Here is a 10,980-nt window from a genome sequence, read left to right on the forward strand (position 1 = left end):
ATCTCCACATATTTGCTTTGTCTTTGAAACTCTCATTAGAAGTTTGCAGTTTCTTTCATACAGAGTTTTTATATATGAGTTTTTTTCTTCATTCATGCTATGTAAATGATACATGTGTTTTCAGGGATTTTGGACCTAATGATATTCTTGTTCTGATGGTTCTTTGTAAAGGTTAATTGGGGACCAGCTGTAAAGTTTAAGGGGAGAGCAATAAAGAGGCAGGCACACAACATGGTGAACAACAAGCAGCTCCCTTGGAAAGTCAGTTCAGATTTGTTATGTATTCCAAGGTCATATCAAGTTTCATTAGCTTACATCATGCATTTAGCTTTGCTCATGTTTAGATCATATAACTTGCTTCTCAGACACTGCCAAATGGTTTTATAATATAGTGTCTCCAGGTCTCAAGGACAGAGGAGTTGCAGAGCATTTCTTAGCCATTCAAAGAGGGGGCCTATTGTCCTGAGGAGTTTATTCACCAGAAGGACTTTTCACTCACTCCTCTACATTGCTGGCTTGACATTCTGCTTTGACATTAGCCCCTAGAAATTCTCCAACTGTTCTGCTTTTGTTTACACTCTTCTCTGAAGGGTATGCACATGGAAGCAGGTCCCTCTACCATAAGCTCTTTTCATTCTTGGATGTAAATGACCATCTTCAAAGATCAACTGACTATATTTGTGTGAGTTTATTGCCAGGCTCTGCTCTGTACTATTTTATGACGCTACTGTGGCTGTTCCAGGCTCTCTGTTCTGTTCTATTTTATGGTAGTATTCTGGTGGTTCTAGGCTCTCTGTTCTGTTCTCCTTCATGTTGATACCATGGTTGTTGCAGGCTCTATGTTGTGTTCTCTTTTGTGGTAGTACCATGATGGTTCCAGGCTCCCTGTTGTATGGTGTTGGTGTGAGTGTTGATCTTTTTCTTTACTACTTATGATTTTTATAGAATTGTTCAGCTTATGTATGAAAGTAGATTTACACTGGGTACACTGGTGCATGCCTGTAATCTGAGAAGCTGAAGAGGCAAAGGTATGTGGATCTCAAGTTTTAAAACTAACCTTAGCAACTTATGAGGCCTTGAGTAAATTAGTGAGACCATGTCTCAAAAAAAAAAAAAAAAAAAACAATGTGTTGGGAATGTGGTTCACTGGTTGAGTGCCCCTGAATATTATCCCTGCTGATTTTTTGTTTTCTAGGTTCCCCCACCATAAATTTGAAAAGTAAATAAAACTAAATGTTCTATAAGCATCTTAAAGTTTTTTAGTCATTCACATTTGAATGTATAATAAATGGATTTTGTCTACAGAATAGAAGGATGCACTGACTTTTGCCACTTAAGATTCCAGTTTGCCTGAATCATCACTGAGATCTGTCTCTATGACAACTGCTGCCACTCATCTTCTTTCCATTAGGGTAAGTGCAACCCACTGAAGCCATTCTCTTGGTCTCTTGCTGACTTCAGCTAGTGCTGTGCTGCTGAGAATATCACATGTTTTAAGTCCGTGGGTATGGTTGTATCTCAGTGACAGTGACACATTGTGCTGGTTGATCTTTTTGGCTGTACTACTGCTGTGCAGAGATCATAGCATGCTTACATGGGTCATTTCACACCCAGGCTGTGTTGGATAGTTGAGGATTCTGTGCTGCAAACCTGCTCCTTTACTGCATCCTGGGAGTGCTCCTGCCTGGAGTTTATTTGTACCAGCATCATTACAAGTACAAGAAAACTCTTTTATATAGGACAACCATTGGACATGTGACCCATCCATGATCAAAGTGTCATTGAGCAGAACATGGGATTGGGGCACATGATTGTACATGATGTGAGTGAAACATCTGCTGTTCAGAAGAATTAATCATTGGACATTATTGTTCTCATGGGTTTAAAAAGTAGTTTCTGCTATTAAGAATAGTCCTTTAGAGACTCATAGAACTTTGTGAGGCTGTTGTTTGGACCAGGTGACATCTTGGGGCCATTGAGTTATTTCTAAGACACAATTAATTTTTCTACTTACCCCATTCTGCTTTGACATTAGCCCCTAGAAATTCTCCAACTGTTCTGTTTATTGATCATTTTACTTGTTTACTAGTTAGCTAAATTTGGTCTAGAGAAAAGTACCTGTGAAGTTCTGATTGTTCTCTTGTTGTGTTCACCCAGGATGAGCTCAATCCCCAATTGACACATTTTGGTCATCTGCTCAAAATGTTTTCCATGAGGGAAGCACACTAGTGACCCATGCCAAGGGAGTTTGGGTGGGGGCTGATTCCAGGCATTTCTGTAAGTATGGAACAATAGACTCTCAGAAGGAAAACAGGAGACCAGTATATACTGTGTTTTCAGTAACTGTGTAGGCACTGCGAACCATGTTGGTTGGCAGGATCTGAGTTTCTAGGTCCAGCAATTTCCTATTTGATCAACTTTATTTTCCTAGGGTAAGTAATCCCAGGTGTACTCTCTACTACACAAGACTTTGTTAGGACATGCAATAGAGATGCAATCAATAAAGAAGTTAGGAGTGACCCAGGAGCACATCTTAGTTCGTGTGACCTAAGCACCAAGAAGGGTTTAAAAGAGTCTACTATTTACCTTTTCAGTAGCCCAACTCTAGTGTTGGAATGACTGTGAGGAATTCAGTGCAGTAAACATTATGAACAAAATCATGGAATTAATCTGGAAGCCAGAGTATCATGTGAGCATCATGCATGTTGAATATAGATTCCTCATGTTGTCCATCGCTCCACTACGCTTTTGTGGGATATTTTAGATCTCAGTGGCCATTGAGGATGTGGCTGTGAACTTCACCCAGGAGGAGTGGACTTTGCTGAATCCTTCCCAGAAAAACTTTTACAGAGATATGATGCAGGAAGTCTTCAGAAACCTCACTTCTATAGTTAATATTGATGTTTCTTTACTCAATCAAATAGAGAATTAGTGTTTATTTTGGTCCTTTATATAAAATGTGAAAAGAATTTTTTGGTGAATAATTGCAGCATAAAAGGCAGGTAGAATTTGGTAAAGTTTTACTATTTCTTAATAATTTATAATTGTTGTGGGTTTTCATTTTAGGAAACAAATGAGAAGGCAAGAACATAGAAGACCAGATTGAAAATTCTGGAAGCAATCTAAGGTAATTGTACTACAGGAGGAAGCAAAGTCCTCAAGGGAATCAGAGTGTCATATAACTTTTAAACCATAAGCATATAAACCAACCAAAGAAATATGCACATTGTGAAATGTGTTTTTTAATATAATTTTTACCAGAAATATATACTCAACTATAAAATATATTGAGCCTTTTCAAAGTAGTTGATATATAAAAAGTGGTATTTTACTGCATTTAGGCATATCACTATTTGGAGAATACTGTGTGGGAAAGGATTGTTTCCTTTCGATCTATTTATTTTCAGATAATTTGAAAAAGTCAGAAAACCTAACCTCTACCTGATGTTAACAGTAATGTAAGTCTAAGACCTGTTAATAATTAGAAAATGATAAATGAATCAATTGTTCATAATGTTCCAGTCATTCTTTATAGAAGTCATATGGTAAAACTCAAAGGTAAAGAAGGTAGTGTGGGAAAGGTTTTAGTTAGATTCCTCCCTGTTCTTAACCTGAAAAAGAAAATCTTTAATAGAGTCAATCCATGTGAATGCATTATGTGTGCAAAAACCTTCATGTGTCATTCATTCCTTCATAGGCAGGAAATGTCTCACTCTGGACACAAACCTTACAAGCATGAGGAATATGAAGAGGATCTATGTGAATTTAATCACTACAGGAAATCACTGCCTTCTCTGGAAACTGTTTCCTCCCAAATGTTAATACAAACTGGAAATGAACCTTTTAAAAGTGCAGTATGTGGGAAAGTCTTCAGTTGTTCCAGTTCCATTCAAAGGCATGAAGAAACTCATACTGGGCACAAACCCTATGACTGTATACAGTGTGGTGAAACCCTTTTGTCTCTGACAGGTGTTCAAAGACACATGATAATACACAGTGGAAATTAACCTTTTAAATATAAGGTATGTGGGAAAACCATTCCCTATCATAGTTTATTTAGAATACATCAAAGAACACATACTGTAGAGAAACCCTATGAATGTAAATACTGTGCTCAAACCTTTATTTCACTCCCAAGTCTTCAAAGGCACATAGTCATGCACACTGGGAATACACCTTTTATACATAAAGTATGTGGTAAATACTTTGTTTATCCCAGTTTTTTAAAAAATGCATCAAAGAACACATACTGGAGAGAAACCCTATCAATGTGAATGATGTGGGAAAGACTTCACACATCAAAATTCTTTTATAAGACTTCGAAGAGCTCATACAGAGCAGAAGTTCTATGAATGTAAACAATGTGGAAAAGCCTTCACTGGTTCCTCTTCCCTTCAGATCCATACATCAGCTGAAACTGTGGAGAAGCCCTATGTATTCAAAGAATGTGTGAGAGCGTTCACTCATTCCTGTCACCTTCAAATACATGAACAAACTCATACTGGAGAGAAGTCATATAAATGTGAACAATGTGGAAAAGTTTTCACTCGTTCCCCTCAACTTCAAATACATGAATGAACTCATACTGGCGAGAAACCCTATGAATGTGAACAATGTGGGAAAGCCTTTACTACTTCCACTCAACTTCAACTACATGAACACACTCATACTGGAGAGAAACCTTATAAATGTGAACAATTTGGAATAGCTTTCACTCATTTCTCTTACTTTCACATATATAAACAAACTCATACCAAAGAAAATCCCCATGAATGAGAACAATGTGGGAAAGTCTTCATGAGTTCCTCTGTACTTCAAACACATAAACTCATCCTGAAGAGAAACCCTATAAATGTGAAGAATGTGAAAAAGCTTACATTTGTTCCTCTTACCTTCAGATGCATAAGCAAACTCATACTGGAGAGAAACCCTAATTATGTGACCAATGTGGGAAAGCCTTCACTAGTTCCTTTATACTTCAAAAACATAAATGACCTCACTGGATAAAAATCTATAAATGAGAACAATGTGGGAAAGCCTTCACTAGTTCCTCTCACCTTCACTCACATAAACGATCTCACACTGGAGAAAAGCCCTATAAATGTAATCAATGTGTGAAAGCCTTCACTACTTCCACTTAACTTCAGTTACATGAATGAACTCATACTGGAGAGAGGCCCTATGAATGTAAACAATGTGGGAAAGCCTTTACTCCGTGCTCTAACCTTCACTCACATGAACGAACTCATTTTGGACAGAAGCCCTGTGAATATAAACAAAGTGGTAAAGGCTTTGCTAGATCTAGTCAGTTTCACTTACACAAATGAACTCATATTAGAGAGAAATTCTACTAATGAAAACAAGAGGCAAACATTTTATTACCATTTTACTCCTAAATAGTAAGAACTGTACTGAAGAAAATTCCTTTGAATGTAAAATGTGGTAAATGAATATTCCTTATCAGTTACAAAGACATGAATGGTCTCATACTGCAGAACAACTTTTTGTTGTTCTGAGGATTTAGTACGGGGGTGCTCAACCATTAAGCTACAATCCCTGTCCTTTTCATTTTTATATGGAGACAGACTTGCTAAGTTGCTTAGGGCTTTGCTAAGTTACTGAGGCTGGAGTCAAAATTGTGATTTTTTCCTGAGTCACTGGGATTACAGGTATGCAGTACCCCATCTGACTGAATAAAATTTTGAATGTAAAAAATATGGCAAATCATTCTGTTTTTCCAATTGCCTTCAAAGGAACTTCATTGAGACTGAAAAACAAACACTCTGTGTGATGTTTCATTTTTCTTGTCATCTATGGAAGTCATTGTGGAGAGAAGCCCTGTGAATGTGAGAAATGTGGGAAATGAAACCTTCCAGTTTTCCCAGTTTCTTCCAAGGACTGGGAAGATTCATGTTGAAAGATTTATGTCCAAAAAAAACCCTGTGCAAGTAAGAAATGTGAAGGCTTCAGATGTTCTAGTTTGTTCAGTTGTGTGAAAGGACTCCTCTGTAGGGAAACCTGTGGATAAACAATGTGGGCAGTATTAACTTTCACAGTTTCCTTCAAAGACTTAAAAGGATCCACATCAGGAAAATTCCTTCTGCCCTTCAGCAAATGTGGTAACACTTTCAACTTTCCCCTTCTCTTTGAACACCATAGAAGTGCTCACTAGAAAAAAGCCTTCTGTGTGGAAATGTGGTGCAGTCTTCACCTGTTTCAGATCCACTCAGACTTGAGTGATGTGTTTTTTTTTTTTTTTCTTTGTACCTGGGATTGAACTCATTGATGCTTAACCATTGAGCCATAATCCAGCCCTTTTAAATTTGAAAAATATTGAGACATTGTTTCAGTGAATTGCTTAAGACCTCACTTAGTTGCTGAAGCTGACTTTGAACTTGTGATTCTCCTGCCTCAGCCTCCTTAGCCATTGGAATCACAGTTGTGTGTTGCTTTCAGCAAGTGTTCTCATTCTTGAGAAAAGCACTGTAGGGTTAGGAAAGGGTGTGTACCTTCATTTCTTGTCTGTTCAGAGGTGTTGGAAATGCACCCTGGGATGGACATAAGGTTTATATCAGCATGAAAATGTGAAATAACATTCTTTTCTGGGTTAAATCTCTCTTTACTTATTGTTGGATTCAATTTTCTTGTATTTTAAACCTCCAGTCTCATAACTATAAATGTTTTTTTCCATGCCCATGTGTAATTCTTATGTTTTCTGTGTCTCCTCAAATATCTTATGTCTTTATGTTGTGACAAAATTAAGATTTGGAGAGGTTCCAAATTTAATTACCAGGGTTAGGGAACAGAGAAGACAAAAGGGAAATTATTATTGTTATTTTCTATTGGAAGTCCTTAAGCACTGAGCTACATCCCATGTCGTTATTTTTGTTTATGTTTTTGTTTTTGTTTGTGACATGGTCTTGCTAAGTTGCCAAGAGACTGGTTTTGTTTCTGAGACCTGCTTTTAACATGGCATCCTCATGCTATAGTCTTTTGAGCAGCTGGCATTACAGGCATGTGCCCCCATATCTGGCTTCTCAGTTTCTTGATACCCTGGTATAAATCAGAGTGTGACTTATTTGTGTGTGGTGTCCAGATGTTAACCAATTCAGAACCAAGAATTGCTTTCTAATGTGTGTATGTAAATTAAAGTCCTTCAATCTCTAAGATTCTAGAATTTTACTGAGCATCATAAGAACATTTATTCAGATGTCATATTCCATGTTTTTGTTAGTCCAGTTCAATTAAACTGAAATTTACTTAGAAAAATTTTATTTTACATAATTTTGTTGAAAACAGGGACAGAAAAACCATTTAAATATAGTAATGACCTTTTAATTTCTATTAAAGTTTCATGATATATCTAAATTAATCACAATTGTAATATTACCATTCACTTCCAACAGTTAATTTAATGTTTCCTTCTATGCACCAAGCCCCAGCTAAGCACCAAAGCAGGATCACAGAGGCTATCGAACATGGCATGGTACTCATGTGAATGTTTTATAAACCACCCATTGATATAACAAAAGAAATCTCTAGGATGAGTGAGTTTTGCCACCTGCCACCACAAATGCATGTGTACACACTCATACATGCATATGCATGTGCACATGAATGTACAGACTCAGGTCACCCATTCTGTACACCCTCCCTAGTCAGTTCTGTAGTCCCCACTATGTGATGCAACCATGGATTTCTTTGATTTTCCTAACAATGTTGCTGCCCACTATTCCTTCTTAAAAGTCAATTGTTATTCCATGACCTCACAATTCAGCCTTTTGTGCCTTTCTACATTTCATTACACATTGTGTATGTTAGTTTAGTCCTCTCCACAGAATTCTCATGTACAGATTTTCAAATCCTTCCTCCTTCCTCCATTCCTCCCTCCTGTTCTTGAGATTTCATGCAGGGCTGCTCCACTAATGAACTTCATCATAGCCCTTTTAATTTCTATCGTGAGATGGGATGAAGCTGACCTTGAACTTGTGGTCACCGTGCTTCAGCCTCCTATCAGCTGGGACCATTGTCATGTGTCCTTGTCTGGCCCACAGCTGGCCTCTTCCTTGTCCTGGATGTCTTCTTGGTCTGTTGAGGACTCTAGGACCACCATTCTGATCTCTTGCTTGTTTCTGAGTCTCATCTAGGTTCTTGAACGTAGGCATATTAAAAAGTGACATAAAATGTTATTTGTACATATTGTTTGGTGAGGCATCTTTTCCAAATATATTTTGCCCTATACTTAATTGAGTTGCTTTCTCTTTTCTTTTTCTGCTACCAGGGACCCGATCTTGGCTTGTGCATGCTAGTCAAGTGCTCTAGCACTGAGCACACCCCAACTCAGGCCACAAGTTTGCTGCTGCTTTGTGTTGCAGTCCACTGATAACTGCTTCAGTAGATGCAGCTCCACAGGTGTTTACTCCATGTTCTCAGCTTGTCACTTTCTCCTTAAACATCTTTTACAGCAGTGAATTTTAAAAACATTGACATCCAACTTAGGTTTTCTCCCCATGATTATGTGGAGGCCTCTCTGCCAAATCCCCTGTGGATGAGAAAAGGGTTAACTGCCTGAGGAGGACATTGACTGTTTTTCAATCTATTACCTGAAAACTTATCTACCCAATAAACACAAGAGCCAATACGCTTTTTTAAATGAGAGGTGCCATACCATCTCTGGTCACTAACAACATGGAGTACCCCAACTCTCTTTTATTTATAGACCCACAGGTAAAGGGGACAAGACTGGGAGAATCTTCTTCTGTGATGAACTGGATGGGGAGTTAGGGGAGCCATTCTCTCAAGGATACTAGATGGAACTGCCCATTCTGCTGGATAAGAATGACTTCCCACATCTCCCCCTTTTTAATGTTATTTAAAATGGTTCTAAGAACTGCTTCCAGGTCCCGGCTCTTGGTTCTGAGGATATGGCAACCTGACAGCTCAATAGAGTTAATATGGCTATAAACATTATGATTAGAAATGTATCTTCTCCTTATTCAGTCACCTTTTCAACCTATGGAATCAGATTCCTCATTTGTCCCCATGATGGCAGTTGGAGTGTTTGGTCCACTTAGTTCTTCCTTTTTTTTTCTCCTTATTGACTTCTTATTCTCCCTGGAGTTCTGCACTGATGTTTCTGGTTTGATGTTCAATGGTATGAACCTTGACTCCAAGTCCTCCATGCTTGATGGCACGTTCAGGTGCCTAAATAGGGTGGAATGCTCCTTCTGAAAAGATACAAGCATGACCTTTACCCCCACTATTACTGAATCTGGTCCTTTCAACTAACTTTTTTGAAAATCTTTCCACCAAACTAGACCCAATGGACCTGTCATGACGGAAGACATATATCTTGGCTGTTGTGTGACATTCAGAATCACAATTTAAAAACTTTAAAACAAAGAAGGCATAATTAAGATTATTTTGTGGGGACTTATGTCCCCTTTTCATTTTTGTAATTGTAGCTTAATAGATAAATGAGCTGCTTCTACAATGGTTGCACCTTGAGGATTATAAGGAATACCTCTTTTGTATTCAGTATGAAATTGGTGGAAAAACTGTTGAAGAGAAGAACTAGTATAAACTGGAGCATTATCAGTTTTGATCTGTAATGAACAGTCTAATACTGCAAAAGCAGCTACACAATGAAAAATAACATATTGAGTATTCTTTCGTTTGTAGCCTCCAGTGTTTACTTATTATAGGGGACTAACACAAGTGCACATCTTAAGTTACATTTAACTGTTGTTTCTTTTTTAAATGCCCAGGAATGACTATGTTTTGGTTTTAACTGTTTTGCTAGGTGTTTAAGACCAAGCTGGTGAAATTGACCTGTTCTTGTCTCTTAAGAGTCAGCTGAGTTCCCACAGTGATCACTTGTGGGGAACTTGAGAGCAGCTTCTTAGCTCCTTTAGTGTCATTCGCCTAGGTAGAGTCTCCTTGATGAGGTGGCTTCCCTTGGAAGCATCAGAGATGTCTCCCATTTCCAATGACTCTACTCTGCAGCAGATCCACAGATTGGCTTTTCTTCCTCTACTGGTCTCATCAATCTCTCTGATCAGGAGATTGTGTGGCCCAGAGTTTCTAAACTCCTTAGAGAAGTTTTCTCGTTCCCTGGATTCAGGCTGACTCTGAGAGGAAGAGCCAAATACTGACTTTCTCAGCCCCTTTATTTTAGTCTTTATCTCTAACTTTAATCTTAAACAAGCAAAGCAGTCTCACCAGTCATAAAGTAAGAGTGCTGGGCTTTAACTTCAATGTCCATAACTTTACATTTATTTACCTTCTTTCATTATATTGGGATCTGTATTATCTTTCCGATGGGTGATGCCTTATTACCTCAAATTAATTCGGGTTGCTTGCTATATCTGCTGTTTAAAATAACAGTGATTTCATGCAAAGAAAAAAACAATCTTTTGAATATAACTTTAAATGAACTGAAGTCTGGCTTATTTTGGAGCCATTCTGACATGCAGTAAGATGGAAAGAAGAGTCTTATCACAGGTAAGGTGTGACCCTTCACAAATCCTAAGTATTCTAGATCTGGAGCTGATCCCTGTTTTCTCTTTAATTCTCATTTTGCAAAGTATACATACATTGGTTCCCGAGTCTATGTGAATATCTGTCAACACAAAATGACATTACATCTGAAACATGAATCAAGGAGAGGCTGAGAGAGCTTTTAACTTTTCTTTCATGTAGTAGAGTGACTAAAAGGTTAAATCTTGCACCTTAGGTAAGCTAAGAATAGGGACTTGAAGTAAGATCCCTTTTTGATATTTTAAAAATCTTTAGTATGTTTTTTGTTCTCACATCAGGGAATTTGTTCCTTGGTATAGAACTTTTTAAGGAGGCTGAAAAAGGTTTAACTAATTACCTATACCCATGAATCCAAGGCCTGAAGTATCCAGGTATCCCTGGGAAACCTGAGTTGCTGTATGTTCTAGGACAGAGGATATTGTCCTATAGTGGTTATTTTTC

The 10,980-nt window shown here is 37.9% G+C and overlaps 1 long non-coding RNA gene across 1 annotated transcript; it reads left to right on the forward strand.

The window, feature by feature from the left end:
* Window positions 1-3,062: 3,062 nt before the first annotated feature.
* Window positions 3,063-5,928, forward strand: LOC124973400 (uncharacterized). Its single transcript, XR_007106677.1, has 2 exons — window positions 3,063-3,127; window positions 3,698-5,928. It is a non-coding gene; the product is annotated as an uncharacterized LOC124973400 (long non-coding RNA).
* The last annotated feature ends 5,052 nt before the right edge of the window (window positions 5,929-10,980 follow it).

This window comes from Sciurus carolinensis, assembly GCF_902686445.1.
Source record: "Sciurus carolinensis chromosome 19 unlocalized genomic scaffold, mSciCar1.2 SUPER_34, whole genome shotgun sequence".
NCBI lineage: Eukaryota > Metazoa > Chordata > Mammalia > Rodentia > Sciuridae > Sciurus > Sciurus carolinensis.